This window comes from Equus asinus, unplaced genomic scaffold (genome assembly GCF_041296235.1).
Source record: "Equus asinus isolate D_3611 breed Donkey unplaced genomic scaffold, EquAss-T2T_v2 contig_617, whole genome shotgun sequence".
Classification (NCBI taxonomy): Eukaryota; Metazoa; Chordata; class Mammalia; order Perissodactyla; family Equidae; genus Equus; species Equus asinus.
In genome coordinates, this window is record NW_027225313.1 from 167681 (window position 1) to 185328 (window position 17648).

At 39.5% G+C, this 17648-nt stretch overlaps 1 pseudogene; it reads right to left on the bottom strand.

The window, feature by feature from the left end:
- The window catches only part of LOC139044131 (centromere-associated protein E-like), an 84479-nt pseudogene extending 78880 nt beyond the window's left edge, over positions 1–5599 (bottom strand).
- Positions 5600–17648: the final 12049 nt, after the last annotated feature.

The window sequence follows — 17648 nt, forward strand, 5'->3', positions numbered from 1 at the left end:
CTTCTTAATTGGAAAGACCAAGTAGAGAGAGAATTACCCACCATCCTAAAAATGGTATGAGAACGACTGCTCCTTTGATTCATCTTTGTGATTCCATAGTGTCTGTTCTCTGTAAAAATGAGTCATATTTCAGCGGCATATATTAAAATCCAAAGAAAAACATTAACTTTTACTGTAGCTTAAAAGTGAAAAGTGTGATTTGAAGCCTAAATACATTCAAGTGAATAGTTTTTACTATTCTACAAGTGTTTTGAGGAAATACAGCATAAAGTCTTACTTTCTCCCTTTGTGATCCACTTCAAAGCCATTTCTGGTGTATAAACAACTTCTTCTGTGAGATCAGCCACATATACATTCCTCTGAAACAAGGTTAATGATGGGAAGAGTAGAGAAATAGAAGTCACTTAAAAGTGTGCATCTCAAGAGAAGGTGCAAACTATTACAGAATTAATTTGTAGAAGTTAAAAGTAGAAAATGGAGAATATTACTCTGTATAAAAATAAGAAGTAAATCTATGATATTTACAATTTATATCCTATACCAAAGCACACCAAATTCTAACCTGATACTTCCATCTTGTTCTTTTGAGGCCCTTACACAAAAATATTACAACTGTCAATATTTCAAAATGATACACATCACTTAAAAGATGATCTCATAAACATTTAAGAAAGAAAACAAAAAACAAATCACAGAAACAGGAGACATTTTAAAAAATAATGGAAAGTAAAGGTTAATGTTCATGAACTATAATCCCAATAAGTAACTGTATTGTTTGAGCCACTGTTACTCACATTGAAGTCTTCCCGAATTATCAAAGGCTTCATTTTTTGAGTGTCACAGAGTAAGTCTGTAATGGTTTCATTGTATATCTCCATGTAAGACACACGTAAGAGAAATTCCCTATCAGGAAACTAGGGGAAAACATATGTAAAAACATCAGAGATCACCCAGTTATGAAAACCTAATACTGAATGTTGATGTGCTCATAATAAACATTAAAATATTCTTTGAGAAGTTATCTTTGTAAAACAAACAAAAAAAATCCTATGGTTCTATATTGACAAAAGTAAACACAAAAATATAAAAGCATTGGGGCTGGCCCCGTGGCCGAGTGGTTAAGTTCGCGTGCTCCGCTGCAGGCGGCCCAGTGTTTCGTTAGTTCGAATCCTGGGCGCAGACATGGCACTGCTCATCAGACCACGCTGAGGCAGCATCCCACATGCCACAACTAGAAGAACCCACAACGAAGAATACACAACTATGTACCGGGGGGCTTTGGGGAGAAAAAGGAAAAAATAAAATCTTTAAAAAAAAAAAAAGAAATATAAAAGCATTGTTTCAGAAATAATGAAAAGTATGGCATCATAAAATTCGAAGAAGAGGGTGCCCAGTCCAACTCTCTAAGCTTAAAATAAAACCCTACAAACAGATGTTCAAATAAGAACATTAAAAATCATTAAAACAGTAAGGAAAAAACAAATTGAAAACCCGCCTTAACTGATTAGGTTGCCTATCCTGGTCTTCTCACCACATCTACCCTCTCCTGCTCCTGAACGATCACGGACAGCTCCTCAAAGGCAGGGTTAAGATTTCTTGTTCCTCAATGCCTGCTTTGTGACAGGAGCAGCACTGCTTCAGGATTCAAGGGAAAGAATGAAAGGACTCTAAGCTCTAAAGCAAGGCTGTGGGGAAAGCAAATGTACGCTATGCCTTTCTTCCTTCCCCGTGGATAATCGAAAGAGAACTGTAAACCTGCTTCCTTCCACCATGACAAGAGGTGACTGCTTTTACCCGTATGTACCGGAAATTTGGCTATTTACCTTCTTAATTTTTTGGAAAATGTCATGAATTGCCCTGGGTATTACTCCCAAATAATCTTTTGAACCCATCATGGTATATGTTTTTCCTGAAGCAGTCTGCCCATAGGCAAATACAGTACCTGGGGACACAAAAACACACACACACAAAGATTGAAAAAGCATCGAGAGTATGTAAAACTATCAATACCGTTGAACACACACCCAAGACTAAATAAAACGTTTCTGCAGTGGATACAAACCATTGTAGCCTTGTATGGCAGAATCTATGATTGGTACTGTGATTTCCTCATACACATTTTTAGTAGATTCATCACTGTCAAAGACACGATCTAAAAAAAAAACCACACAAGTTAAACTAAACAAATCAACTGTGTTTTCACTTTGAATTAGTAGCTGCCCAAAGAAATAAAATTGTCAGGATATGGTATGATAAAATATTTAACTCACAATATTTTCTTCAACTTATTGGTCCTCTGAAAATACACTTCTCTATAAAGTAAAATGTGCTGGTTCTCACACAAAAAAACACAAGTCAGCTATCTTATGTGCTTTCAAGAGGCAGTGAGGCATAGTGGCTGAACCTGGGGATCTGGAATCAGACTGCCTGCAAATCCTGGTTCTGTCACTTACAAGGTATGTGACCTCGGGCAACGTGGATGATGTCTCTGTGCCTCACTTCCCTAACCTGTAAAGTGAATATATATTATCTTCCTTAAGAGAATTACTGTGAACATATGGTTAATACTTAGGAAATGCAAACTATTACTATTCTTTGAGAAATTTTAGTGTTTATAACATATCTAGCAAGAAGGCCTGGCTCAAACTAAACCAAGAAACACAGACAATTGGAAGAAAAGCACCGAGCCAAGCTGAAGTGTTACAGAGAACAGCTGGTTGGCTGGCTGCTGAGGGCTGGGGGTAGGTAGCATTTGCCATGATGAATCCACCAGTCCAGGATGTGGTCTCTCCTTTGTTGGTGCATCAAAAATGGACCACTCTCTCAGTGGTGGGCTCACATTAGAAAGCCCCCAAGAAATGGATTTGTCAGTCAGGAGGGAAATGTATCAACTGTCTTGAGAAATTCAGTGCTCACACGGCTTGCACCATGACCAACATCTGCACTTGCAGGTAGAACCCTATGGAAAACCAAAGTGCCATCTGAATGCTGCCAGGGGTCAGGAGTTCAGGGCAAGGAGAGATGGCAGGATGATTCAAATCTTAATACCAGCTGCTTTAGACAGGTAGGTGAGTCCAAACCCCTTGTGAGCATACACAGCTACTGAGAACCTGCAGCACTTGAGTCAGAATGCCTGTGTATCCCTTGTTCTTGGTTTTATCATCTCTGGAACATACTGTTCTACCTTTTAAAAATTTATGTTGATACTATCAAATAGTCCTTTACCAGGAATCATTTTCTATTCTATACATCTTTACTCTAAAGGCTTAGATATTGGCTTTCTAGCATAACACTAAGTCAACAACCTAATCACTCTCACTCCTAAGGTTGTTGAGGGGACCTTACTGTGCTTTGTGGTGCCTACGTGGCAGCATGGCAGTGTGGCTGGAACACAGATCTGACTCCTCCATTTGCTGGCTGTGTGATTTGCGTTTCAGTTCCTCATTAAAATGGGAAGGTACCTATCACATGGGCTTGTTAGGAGGATTAAATGAGTTAATATATATGAGGTGCTTAGAACAGTGTCCGGCACATGGTCAGCACTATACAGAATGTGCTAAATCAATACACAAATCAGCCTGGCCAACCTTGAGGGCCTCCAAGTCCTTTTGCCCTAGCTAGCTCTCGCTCATCCTACAGGTGCCGGGTACCTAAGCTAGTTAGATCCCCTGCTAGAAACTCCCACAAAGCCATGTCATCATAAGTGTAATTAGTAGTCTAAAGTCTTTCTTCCCACCATATGACAAGCTCCACAAAAGGGGCAGTAGGTACCCGCTGTATTCTAGCCAAGAAGGAATATCTTCACTATTTATTCTTTAAAGAGTTTTCTTGAAAATAATTGTGGAAAGAATATACCTAACTGAAAGATCTTAAAGATGACTTGACATTAAGCAACATATTTTGGGCTTACGGAGTCTTAGGCCACAAATACACTAATGAATAAGAGGAAAAATGTTAGTTTCAGTCATAAGGCATTATGACTATAACTGTGTTTTAAACATCAATTCATTATCTTACTTATCATAAAGGATGGATGAGCAATTTTTCAAATCTTCCACTGAAGCAGTTTACAGACGGCTTAGTCTTATCTTTAATGTCAAATCCAGTATTCTGGATAAGCCTTTTGTACTCTTAAAAGGAAAAGGATAATATGTTTACTTTTGATGCTATTATAAGCTTACCAAAATTGAAGGATTTACTTCCATCAACTTGATAAATAGCATTATTGTCAGTTTTCCAGTAAACTTGCGTATCTTCTCCAAGAGCTTCTTCTCTAAAAGAATAAAAACAGTGCATTTTATAACTAGTTTTGAAGTCTGTTATATGAAAGATAATTTAAAAGATTTCGTCTTCTGAAGAATATTTTAAAGGATGGTAATGACCTATACTATAATTGGGAGAAATGTGGAAAGTCCACCTTTAAGGGGTCACCACTTTTCAATGGGGCTTCCCTGACCTCCTGCCCTCTCACCGGAGCGTCCCTGGGAAGGTCTTCACGCCCTTCCCCCACCCAGCACTGTATGCTGAAAAGATACATTCAAACGCAACTCCGATTATCCTTCTTGCTTAACATCTTTCAAAACCATCCGAAATCCTCAACACACGGCACGTGAGACTTCGATCATGTTTATTTCTCTCTTCAACCTTTGCTTCCTCTGACTTCCTATATACACCCTAACTCAAGACAAATCAACTATCTGAAGGTTCCCCCAAGAGAAGAGATTTAATCCCTCTGTGCCTGGAATACCCCGACTTCCGTTTCCATCAAGTAACGTAACTATTCTTTCTCCCTGAAAAGTGTCAGGACTTTCCTGACACCAGCCCTGCCCGTCTCCCACGCCGTCATCTCGCTGTGGGGCTAATGACCCCTCCGGCACACTCCCCACCTGCCCGTCACAGCACCTGTCACAGTGTCGTGATGGTTTTGTTCCGGAGCTGTCTTCTAACGCATTAGATAATGAGCTCCTAGACAAGAGGGAAGTCCTCGTCTTGATATTCCCCTTTATTTAACACAGTAACATTTAACACATATTTCTCAAATGCAAAAATGTGTTAGTATTCTGAGGGAGGAGCAGAGACTAGAGAAGCAAACAGACATCATTTCTTGCCCTTCCTGCTCTCTCTATAGGGTTCATGACCTCTGTGTCTCCTCCTCTAGAATGTAAGATCCACGGAGCAACGACGGTAGTGTCTACACTGTACCAAAAGGAAAGAATTCCAAATGGGCGAATATCAGGCTCGCAGCGTCCTGAACGCTGAGCCAGCCGCCGCCGGAGCGAAGCCTGGGCGCAGCGAGCAGCCTGGGCCTCGCGCCCCGGGACACCGGGCGGCCGGGCCAGCGGCCAGAGCGCAGGGAGCCGGCTGCGCAGCGTCGAGAGAAGCCCCGGCCGGCCCGTCTCTCGCCCGGGCCGGGACCGCGCACCAAGGGCGAGCGGCCGAGCTGCCGACGGCCTACCTGCTGTTGAGCGGCCGCAGGCGCACGCACACGGCCACCGCCGCCTCCTCCGCCATCCCGCCGAGCGCCGGCCGGCTAGACGCCCGCGCCGCCTTAAAGGTCAAAATTTCCGCGACGCCGCGTCTGATTGGGCGGCGGCCCCGTGGCGTCACGCGTCGTCCCCTGCGTCCCCGGACGCTCGCCGCGGGGGAGGCGCGTTTCCAGCGTCTGGAGCAGAGGCGGCCACGGGGCGCGGAGGGCGGCTGTCCTGGCGGCAGCGGAGACGACGGCCGTCTGCTGGAAGCCTCTGGAGGGCGGGCAGCTGGTACGAACGCCGTCCTTCGCCCACCCTTGAAGACTTCGCAATCGGTGGGAAAACACGGCAGAGAAATTTTTTTCCACAATCAAAAGAGAATTACCACCTTTAAACAGTCATACTTTTTCCTGTTTTAATCTAAAAACCTTTAAAACGACAAGAGTTGAAAGTTACTACCCAGCCCAGAAACAAAAGAATCTTGTGCTCCTTAGAAACTGTGAGTTTTAGGTTTTTCCTCTTTCTTTTTGTTTGAACTCCTGTTCCCATTGGCTGTAAGTTCCTAAAAGGTTGACTTAGGAAAAGAATTATTGAAGAGTGGAAAAACTCACTTAGTAATGAGCTCAAACTTTTATTAGCGAAAGTGGAAAAGTGATTCTGAATTCTTTCCCAGAAATAGTGCTTGGTTTTCCTTTGTTTTAAATATGTATCCCAGTAAAGTATTAACATTTTCTTTAGGCAATTTCATTTCCTTTCAGTCCTTTTCTTAGTTGATTTAAGAAGCATCAAGAATTATCTCCTTTCTCTCACCAAAAACATGACCTGCAGTTGCTAATAATTGTTCGTTGTTTAGGAGTAGAAAACACTATTGATTTAATAAAACTATTTTGGAAGGTAATTCGGCAATATCAAAAAATGGAAGGCGCATGTACCCTTTATGCGAGCAATTCTGCTTTTAAGAATGTATACATATATTTGAATGACTGTGCAAGGACATGTATATCAGGCTATCAGTTGCGGCATTGTTGACAGTAGCAAATGACTGAAAACACATTAAATGCCAATAAATATGTTAAGTGGTTGACATTGTCAAGGAAAATAATCCATAATCAATCTATAAATGAAAATTTGGGTGAGTTTATTCTGAGCTTAAATCTGAGGATTATAACCCAGGGCCTTTCTTCCCAAAGGAAGAAAGGGCACCAAAGAAGTGGGGTGCACAGAGTGGTTATATACCCCCAGAGAGGATGTTTCACATAGGATTGAAATGTCCCTTTTACCGTAGTCGCGAGACTGCTCTGTCCGCACAGCGATTGATGGAAACAGCAGGTAGGTCTTCTGTCTCAGTGAACGCAGCAGGGTGGCAGTCTGTTGTCTCCAGCTGAGTGGTCACAGGTGAGCTGGGTGGTCAAAGGTGAGTGCAGCAATCAGTTCCTAGCCTAAGGAAAGATGCTTATCCCTAAGGAAATGCCAATGTGGGGGGAAGTTGCACCTTTATCTCGAGGGCCTTTGTTCTTGCCACAGGAAATGTCTAAGCAGATATGCAATGCGTGCTCAACAGCCACAGTCAGGCCCTTTTGGAAAAAACAAGGTCAGGCCGAATTAGGTTTATACCAAATGGCTTGCTCATATACTCCAATATATCCTATTGCTTGCCATTTTTATTTGTCAAACACAAGCTGGGAATGTAGTCTCGCTTTCTGGTTGGAAAGAGGAGAGTGGATTTTGGTGGACTGCCATCAGCCTCTGCAACACTCTGACTACCTTAGATTTTCTCTGTAACCTAGGTTGCTTTTCCCTTCCTCTCATACATCTGTATTCTATTTGACACTCATCCATACTCAATTTTAGCAAGTTTCTTTTTTTATGAAGATGTCATAGACTTATTGAAGCTGAAAGGAACCTTAGAAATATTCTCATACAATTTTCTCATTTTGTGGATGGGACAATGGTGAATTACAAGATAAATGATTTTCTAGTGTGGCATAGCTTATAAATGGTGGAGTTGGACTGACCCAAGCCAGTACAGTTTCCATCTGCCACTGAACTCCTGTGTAACCATGACTAAAAGGAAAGGGACACTATGTCTGTAATCATTGCAGATAATTGTTGCAAGATTAAAGACTTGTGCTTTTGAAATTAAACACTGTTTATCTATTAAACAAAAATTACTCCTGTTGAAGGGGATGGAATGATATAAATATACATTGCAATTAATTTTATATGAAATTCATAAAGTAAGTGAGCACAGGTAAGTATTTCAAATTCATGTATATTTGTAATACCAGGAGCTCTCTGACCCCTAAAATTTGCACCATAATCAAGAACTGCCAAACACTATGTGAGGCCATGCCTCCCTCTGGAAGGACCACGGTGCCCTCTGCAGCTTTAGCAGAAATGAATACAGTTTGGGGGAAAAAATAATGAGAACACCAACATGCAAGTATGTGCAATTAACATGCCTCAGAAATTCACTTTACCTTCTTGAATTGAATGAAGATATTTATGTAAAGATCATATTTTAAGCAAAGTATACTACAGCCTGTATAGCAGGTACCTATTTATATAAAAAGATATGCAATACAGAAAAAGATACATATAGGTCCATATCTACAGATTAATTTGAGGGTAACACTCTAGGAAATGGCACAGTTGCCTTTGGCGAGACAAACTGGCACTCAGGGATCAGATGTGGGAATATTTACTTTTCACTGTGCTTCTTCTTGTACTACTTAAATTTTTTATCATATGCATGTATTAATCTTTCAGGCAAGAAAAAAGTTAATCAACAAAAATTTTAATTACCACTTAGAGCAATAGCTTGCATCCAAATTTCAAGCCTCCCTCTCCAGAAGTTCCATAACTGAAGTTCTTTAATCTGTTCAAAACAAGACAACAGGCCCAAAATGGAGTCACTTATACTAAGCCCCACGTCATCAAACCAAGACTTAACTTAATTACAGGTTCAGCTTTCCCAGAGAAGGAACTTTACACCAGTCAACCAGGAATCACCCCACCAGCACTAGTTAGGTAATCTGCCTGATAGGCCCCTTCCATCCTCTAAAGGAAAGTGACTTTTCAATAACTAATTTGCTTGCCTAGTATAACTTCCTTGTCCCCACTCCCTTCAGCCTATAAAGGTTTTTCATCTTGTACAGCCCCTCGGGGCTCCTTTCTACGTGCTACATTGGATGCTGCCCAATTCAAATTGATTTTTGCTCAAATAAACTCTTAAAATTTTTAAGTATCCCTAAGTTTGTCTTTTAACAGTTCTGTACCTGTTGACAGTCCTGGTGTTAAATGAGGGAACTGAGGGAGACCCTGAAGGTGCCTGCCCCCGAGAAATGAGCAACCAGGTGGGTGTGTGTGGAGCCCCTTGAGCTCACTGCTTTCTCGCTGCCTCTGGAGGTGGTTGTTAAGTCCTTCTGGGATCCTAGCTCTGCAGCTCTTGCTTTATGAGTTTTCAAACTTTATTTGAACATTTCTTTTTCCAGACTGGGTCTGGAAACTGACGGGAGTCAGATTGGGTCCGACTTACAAGCTGGGCGGTACAGGGGCGGGGGAGGGGGTGGCTGGCCCTGTTGTCCAGTGGTTGGGTTCACGCCTCCGCTTTGGCAGCCCAGGGTTTCTCGGTTCTGATCCTGGGCACGGCGGTGGCACTGCTGGTAGGGCCATGCTGAGGCGGCGTCCCACATGCCACAGCTGGGGGGACCTGCAGCTGAAGGTATAAAGTATGTACCGGGGGGCTTTGGGAAGAAAAAGGGAAAATAAAATCTAAAAAAAAAAAAACCTGGGCTGGGTCTGGGTCTGGACTGGACGTGACTTAAGCTGGACTGGGTCCAGTGTGAGGCCTTGAGTGGATAAAATTTTCTTTCAAGGATGGGCAAGTAAGTTAACCTTACCAAAGACAGTCTTGAATTATAGTGGCCATGGTGGAGAACTTTTAACCTAGCTAAGATTATCCATTTAGAAGATGCCCTGGTGAAAAAGGGGTCTCAGCCAAACACAAAACACGAAGAGGGAAAATTATTTTTCCTCCTCTACTGTGTCTGGTACCAGGATGAAGCCTGCTGGGACACCCCACTCGCTCCAGAGCCTGCAGACAGGATCCAGGAAAACTGGTAGAAGCTGCCAAAGGGTGAGAATTCTTACCAAAGTCACCCTCCAGATCTCTATCTGTGGTGCCTGGTTGAGAGAGGAAGGTAAAATTTCACATTATTCCTTCTATTCCAAACTCAGATTGGCAGGACAAAACATTTGTAAGAATTAGATCTTGACTGAAAGTATGAATCTGCTTTCAGGTACCCATTGGTTGTTGATCCTTTCCCTCCTAGGGATAACTATTGCCTTATTGTTTGTCTCCTTTAGTGGCCAAAGAAATTGGCCTGGCAATCATCGGGTTGTGGACCCCTACAATAAGGCAAGACAGAAATGTAGGTTGCACTCCATCTGCAGCTAGATATGGCTGGATAGAAATATGGGTTGCACCCCATCTGCAGCTAGATATGGCTGGACAGAAATGTGGGTTGCACCCCATCTGCAGCTGGACATGGCTGGACAGAAATGTGGGTTGCACTCCACTTGCAGCTGGGATTCTACCCACTGTTGCCAGCTCTCAGGGGAATTATTTCTTTCTTGCTTTGATTATCTTGGAGAGTGGCTCTGGATCCTGAGAAGGTAGTATCTTTTTTTCCTCTTTGAGGACACCTCTTGTGTCCATGGAGTTGTTCAGTACTGCCAGGAATATTCACTATTTGCCCTGGCTGAAATCTGACAAGATATTCAAAAGGATTTTTTTAAGTATCTCTATGGTCAAAAGTTGGCCCAATAAGAAGCTGATATTTAGAGCCTGATAGAAAACAATTTTTTAGGCCTTCTCCCCTAAGCTAGAATGAAACTATATACCCAGAGGGAAAGAAGAACATTCTGAAATCTTTGTGGAAGAATTTACTAAAATATTCCAAAGGCACACAGCTCTAACTCTAGAACATAGGGATCTTTTGTTTTCCATCTTAGTTGATGATCTTCTCCCTGATATAAAGAAGCAAACTGAGGATAATGTGCTTGGTAGATGGGGTCCCTCCTTGATATTAATCTGGTTGCAATCCCATTCTCTGAGAAATTAAAAACAACCATACTTGTCTTACAAATTGAGTCTTTACAAGAACAGAAATGTGGATCTAGAAACAATTCAAAGCCCATCTCTCTTTTTTACCAATCCAAAACCTCCGATATTCATCTCAGAAGACTTGCAGATATTCTAAAGGATCTGGGCTTCAGAAACAAAAGTCCTTCTAAGTGGAACTTGTATTCTTTCTCTGTGCCTTTTGAAATGTAAATATTCTACCTGGTCTTCTCTAGGAACCAAGGTCATTCATATCAGAAGAAAGAAAAAGAAAAGGCAATTTTGAAAACTAGGCTTATTGAAAATCTCTTCCACAAATAATAGTAAAAAGCTTTAGCCATCTGAGCAGTTAATTTACTCCCTCTGCCAGAAACACAACTTGGATGAAACTGATTTTTTATAAACTAGTGAGTCTTGCATTACCATACCTGTCTCTCAGCTAAAATTTTAAAATAAAAGCTAGGAGATCTTTGTTTGATCTGTTTGCGTGTTTATGTTTGTCTATGTATGTATGTTATAAATCTGTATTTTTTCTACCTCCAGATGGTATTAATGAGGGTTTTAGGCTGGTTAATTTTAAAACTGAAGATGAGAAGCAGGCTCCGAGGAGCAGGAGAGGAGTTTGCTTGCTCTTTGTTGGGAAACATTTACATTTGTAAGGGAAACCTCCATCTGTAAAGATGCCTCCTCTCTGTGTCAGGAAGAAGGCAGGATGGCCTTATCTCTGGGAACTCTTAATGGGGAAGGCAAGGACTTAAGTTGGTTACTGTTTGGCAACCTCATGTAACTGATTTAGGGTGGTGGCTTCTGGCCTTTACTGAATCCGATTTGATTCTTATCTAAAAGTTGTGGGACCACCCAATGGCCAGACCCCACCTGCACTGATAACATTTTAACTTTTTTACATGTTCTTTCCTTTGTCTTGTAAAGAGATGGCTCACATACCTATGCCTTAAATTTAGCCTTACTCTCCACCCATGTTTGTAGCAGAAGTGGCAGCAGCAGCTCCTCTTGCCCATGGGTCCTGTCCCCACACAGCAGCTCTGACTGCCCATGGATCCTGTCCCCATGCTATTCCACACTATTCTCTAAATAAAAGAACACTACTGCCAGACCTTGAGAATCCAAGAAATCTTTCTTTCGACTCCTCGGCTCACCAACCCCGCATCGGTATTGCCAAAATTAATTTGTAAAGAGCTCTATTTAGTTGGCTTAAAGGCAAACAAGAGTTTATATAAATCAAGTGTACTCTCAAAAATATAGAAACTAACCCAAATGTTTTTCAATTTCATGTGATCTAGAATAATCTTCAGTAAATAAAAGCTAGTTTAAGTTTTTTGGTTTAATTAAAACAGGCATGTCTTGAGAGTTATCAGCATTAAATATAAAACTTTTATTCTACCTAGGTTTAGCAAAAGTCAAATAAGCTCATGTTCTCTCTGTTACAGAATTTGTCAGCAAGAAAGATAACTTAAGATGATGATTAGCTGTGTAATATCTTGTGATGTTTTAATGACTAATCTAAGCATAATTTTTAGGAAGCAAATGAATTAAATAAATGTAATAGATAAAAGTTTATAAGTGAACTTTTCAACAATAATTATTCTTTATAGTATATCTATTTAAAAATAGTTTCCAAAATCTTTTTTGGTAACTTGAAACCTTAAAGTTATACTGAAATATGTTAAATAATGGGTATTAATTGAACGTCTAGATCATTTCCAAATGAAATAAAATACTGAAACATTAATTACTGAACATAGGTTTATCCACTTTTGGCTTCCTTTTACAAAGTAACTAAAGATATTGTGGTCTATTAGCAAGGAATGTGTCACAATGTTTTGTGCCACATTGAAAAATTCATTGTGAGGAAGATAAACTTCCAGAAATTATGAAATGTGTTTACAAATTTGCCGACTCACAGAATGCTTGTGTAATAGTCCACAATTGCTTACTTCTTAGTTATCACTAGGAATAAAGGATTCTAAGGGCCAAGAATTCTAATAAATACATTTAATTAAAACTATTTAGAAATAACAAGAGTGGAAGAAAACAATGCATATGAAAAGTAGGTAAGGAAAGCAAAATGACTGATTGTTCCAGAACGAGAAAGAGGAAACAGCATAGGATAAAATCTGAATGGATATCAAAAGCTATAGGTTTGTAGAAAAAGGAATCTTGGGAAAGAAATTTTATGTGTTCGGCATGGATTTATTTAAGTTTTTTAACAATGAATTTTAATATCAAAAGTGCACTGGTGCAAAACTAGAATTTGGTTTCACTCTGTTAAGAGAACAAAGTTTTCTTAGACTATGGTCTGCCCTTGATAAGAGGTTGTGAAAGTTTTTGTTTTTTGGGGTTTTTTTGTTTGTTTGTTTGTTTTACCTTTTGGTTAAATCTAACTGGAAAGCTTGAAAGCAAAGATTTTGTGTCTTACCAAAATGATTTACTGTGCTTCACATTGTCTTTATTAGGTTTTTGATTACTTAAGAAAACCCAATCTTCTCAATATTAAAAAAGCTAAGTTTTGTTTACAACTATGTAACCTTCTGTATTAGACTTTAAATTTTTCTATTGTCACTTTGGTTAAATGGATAATGAAGTGTTATTTCATAATGGTTTGTGATCCCAAGTCAATGGTTCAAACTTTTAGATGTTTTGACAACTTCCCCAAATCAGACTCTAAGTGGAATCTTTTTGAATGCAACATAACTTTAAAATTTCTCAGATGGCCCCTGGAAAAATCTCAAAAGATTTGTCTTTCACTTTGTAAAAGAGAGATATTAAACTAATAGGCTTATTTGGTATGTTAAATTACAGCAGAAGAGGGGCTGGCCCCGTGGCCGAGTGGTTAAGTTCGCGCGCTCTGCTGCAGGCAGCCCAGTGTTTCGTTGGTTCGAATCCTGGGCGCGGACATGGCACTGCTCATCAGACCACGCTGAGGCAGCGTCCCACATGCCACAACTAGAAGAACCCACAACGAAGAATATACAACTATGTACCGGGGGGCTTTGGGGAGAAAAAGGAAATAATAAAATCTTTAAAAAAAAAAATTACAGCAGAAGCATTGTCAAATAACTGATGATAAACACTCTTAGATTATATTCGTATGACACATGTTATTAATATGTGTTCTAGAAGCCATATGAAATTCCTAAAAATCTGATATGTCCTGGTATAATGTTATCAGTTGTAATTCCACTAATTGTCTTAAAATGTCGTAGGTCACAGACATAACAAAATTTCCTTGTCAATTCCATTATAATGAACTCTGATCAGATCTTTAACCATGGGGATTTTTAAGTCTTTTGTCATTTCCAAACAGATATTATTTTACTCTAATGCTTTTGCAAAAGGAAGATTCATGGAAAGGACCCTACCAAGTACTCTTGGACCATGACTCTGCTGCCAAATTACAAAGTGTCAAAACTTGGGTGCACATTTCACAACCGAAGAAAGCTCCACCTGACATCTGGTCCTGTGCAAATGCTGGAGACATCGAAATCAAATTAAGTAGGAAGAGCAGTGGCCAACATCGAGGTAGATGCTTCCTCCCAAGATGTCAGATCGAGAACGTCTCTTTCCAGTCCTCCTCCCCTCTCTGACCTTCCTTTTCCTAATTTTTACACCATGAATGTCTTTATTTTTGTTGTTGCGGTTGTTCACGTTTTGTCTTGCTCTGGCCTGGAAAGATAATATCATTGTTCACACATCTCAGGCCACTGCAGAGGAGGGTACTCCCACCTCAACATGGCTGTTGGATTTGCCACAGTGGTGTTGACCCTGCCCTCACAAACTTCTCCCTGATTTCCAATGCCTCCATTTCTCGGGACAATCTGACTCCTTTCTCTATCATGCCAGACTCTCCAAACCTGGGGGTCCATTTACCCGCTTCTGGTTAACAGCTCCAAACCCAGGGGACCTTGCTTCTAGGCTCTGTACAAAGAAAGGGACACAAGATAAAGGCAACCAGAATAAAACCACCCATGCAGTCTACAGTCCCTTAAGTTTTACTCACCTCCATGGCTGTCAACTTTCTAGTCCTGAGCCACAGACAAAAATTGGAATTGCCAGGAGGCATCCATGATTTAAAAAGTTCACTTCCTTCAGCAGATCTCTACTCCCCTGGCTAGGAGTAAGTGCAAATGAGGCTATGTTCAGGAAGCTCTCCTTAACTCTTGAAGATATTGCAATCCAGTCTAAATTAGATGATGCTTGATTCAAATCAATTTTTGCTCAAATAAACTAAAAAATGTTAATGTGCCTCAGTTTATCTTTTAACAAATATCTTTGCCTTCCCTGACCACTCAATTTAAATTAAAGTATAGCTTCCTGAACTCTGTATTATCTCATTAGATACAGCATAGTATCTTCGCAATTTAGCTATGAAAAATTTGTCTATATTAGCCCACAGCTGATTAACCAAAACAAAACAAACGACACAGAAACAAACTCTTAGAAGCAGACAACAGATTAGTGATTATCAGAGGGGAAGGATGTGGGGGCAAAATGGGCAAAGGGGGTCAATTATATGGTGATGAATGGAAACTACACTTTTGGTGGTGAGCACGCTGTAGTATATACAGATGTGAAATTATTATGTTGTACACCTGAAACCTATACAATGTTATAAACCAATGTTATCGCAATAAAAAAGAATAAAAGTGGTGAGAGTGGGCATCCTTGTCTTGTTCCTTTTCTTAAAAGGATATCTTTCAGTTTTCACCATTGGGTATGATGTTAGCTGTGGGTTTGTCATATATGGTCTTTATTATGTTGAGGTACTTCCTTCTGTACCCATTTTATTCAGAATTTTTTTTTATCATAAATGGATGCTGAATCTTGTCAAATGTTTTCTCTGCATCTGTTGAGATGATCAAGGACTTTTATCCCTTAATTTATTAATGTGGTCTTTCATGTTGATTGATCTGCAGATTTTGAACCATCCCTGCATTCCTGGAATAAATCCCACTTGATTGAGCTGTATGATCCTTTTAATGTATTGTTGTATTCAGTTTGCTAATATTTTGGTAAGAATTTTTGCATGTATGTTCATCAGAGATACTGGCCTGTAATATTCTTTTTTGGTGGTGTCCCTGTCTGGTTTTGGTTTCAGGGTAATGTTGGCCTTTAAAATGAGTTAGGAAGCATTCCCTCCTCCTCAATTTTTTGGAAGAGTTTGAGAAGGATAAGCATTAAATCTTCCATGAATGTTTGGTAGAATTTACCAGTGAAGCCATCTGGTCCTGGACTTTTATTTTTTGTGAAGTTTTTCATTACCGTTTCAGTTTCCTTACTGGTGTTCTGTTTATTCAGATTTTCTATTTTTTTCATAGTTCAGTCACAGAAGGTTGTATGGTCCAAGAATTTATCCATTTCTTCTAGATTTTCTAATTTGTTGGTGTATAGCCATTTGTAGTAGTCTCTTATGATCACTTCTATTTCTGTGGTATCAGTTACGGCTTCTCTTATTTCTGTTTTTATGTATTTGAGTCTTCTTTTCTTCTTAGTGAGTCTAGCTAAAAGTTTGTCAGTTTAGTTTATATTTTCAGAGAACCAACTCTTAATTTCACTGATTTTTTTAGTCTCTATTTCATTTATTTCCCCTGTGATTGTTATTATTTCCTTCCTTCTGCTGATTTTGGACTTGACTTGTTCTTCTTTTTCTACTTCCTTTAGGTGTAAGGTTAGACTGTTTATTTGAGATTTTTCATGTTTCTTGAGGTAGGTCCCTTTTTGCTGTAACCTACCCTCTTAGTACTGCTTTTGCTGCATCCCATAAATTTGGTATGTCTTATTTTCATTTTCACTTGTCTCTCTGTATTTTTTTATTTCTCCTTTGATTTCATCATTGACCCAATAGTTGTTCAGTAGGATGTTTGGTCTCCTCATTTTTGTGATTTTTTTCAGTTTTCTTCTTGTAGTTGATTTCTAGTTTCATACTGTTGTGGTCAGAAAAACTGTGGCTTGGTATTATTTCAATCTTTTAAAATTTATTGAGACTTGTTTTGTCTCCCAACATATGTTTTATCCTTGAGAATTTTCCATGTGCACTTGAGAAGGATGCATATTCTGTTCCTTTTGGATGCAATGTTCTGTATATATTTATTAAGTCTATCTGGTCCAATGTGTCATTTAAGGCCAATGTTTCCTTGTTGACTCGCTACCTGGATGACCTATCCATTGATGCTAGTGGGGTATTAAAGAACCCTACTATTATATTGCTTTCAATTTCTCCCTTTAGTTCTGTCAATAGTTGTTTTATATATTTTGGTGCTCTCCCATTGAGTGCATAAATATTAATTAACGTTATATCTTCTTGAAGGAGTCTCCTTTATCACTATGTAATGTCCATCTTTGTCTCTTGTTACCTTTTTTAGCTTCAAGTCTATTTTGTCTGAAATAAGTATGGCTACACCTGCTTTCTTTTGGTTGCAATTTGCTTGGAGTATCTTCTTCCATTCCTTCATTTTGAGTTTATGCTTGTCTTTAGAGCTGAGATGGGTCTCCTGGAGGCAGCATATTGTTGGGTCTTGTTTTTTAATCCATCTAGCCACTCTTTGCCTTTTGATTGTGAATTCAATCTATTTACATTTAGGGTGATTATTGCTATATGAGGACTTACTACTGCTATTTTATCTTTTGTGTTCTGGTTGTTCTATATTTCCATTGTTTCTTTTCCCTTATGTTTCTGCTTGCCATTTTAGTTTGGTGGTTTTTTTGTGATGTGTTTCTCAGTTTCTCCTTTTGTTTGTATTTGTGTGTCTGCTCTAGATTTTTGTTTTGTGGTTACCATGAGGTTGTATACAATGTCTCAGAGATAAAATAGTCTTTTATCTGTTGATAACATCATATCTTGATTTGCCTATACAGGTTTTCCTCCTCCCCTTTTATGTTTTTGTTGTCTCAAATTATCTCTTTTTATGTTGTGAGTTCATTACCATATTGAAGTAGCTTTAGTTATTTTTAATGGTTTTTTCTCCTTTAACTTTTATGCTACAATTAAGTGTTTAACACCCTATTCTGTAATAGCTTTGAAATTACCTGGTTCTCTC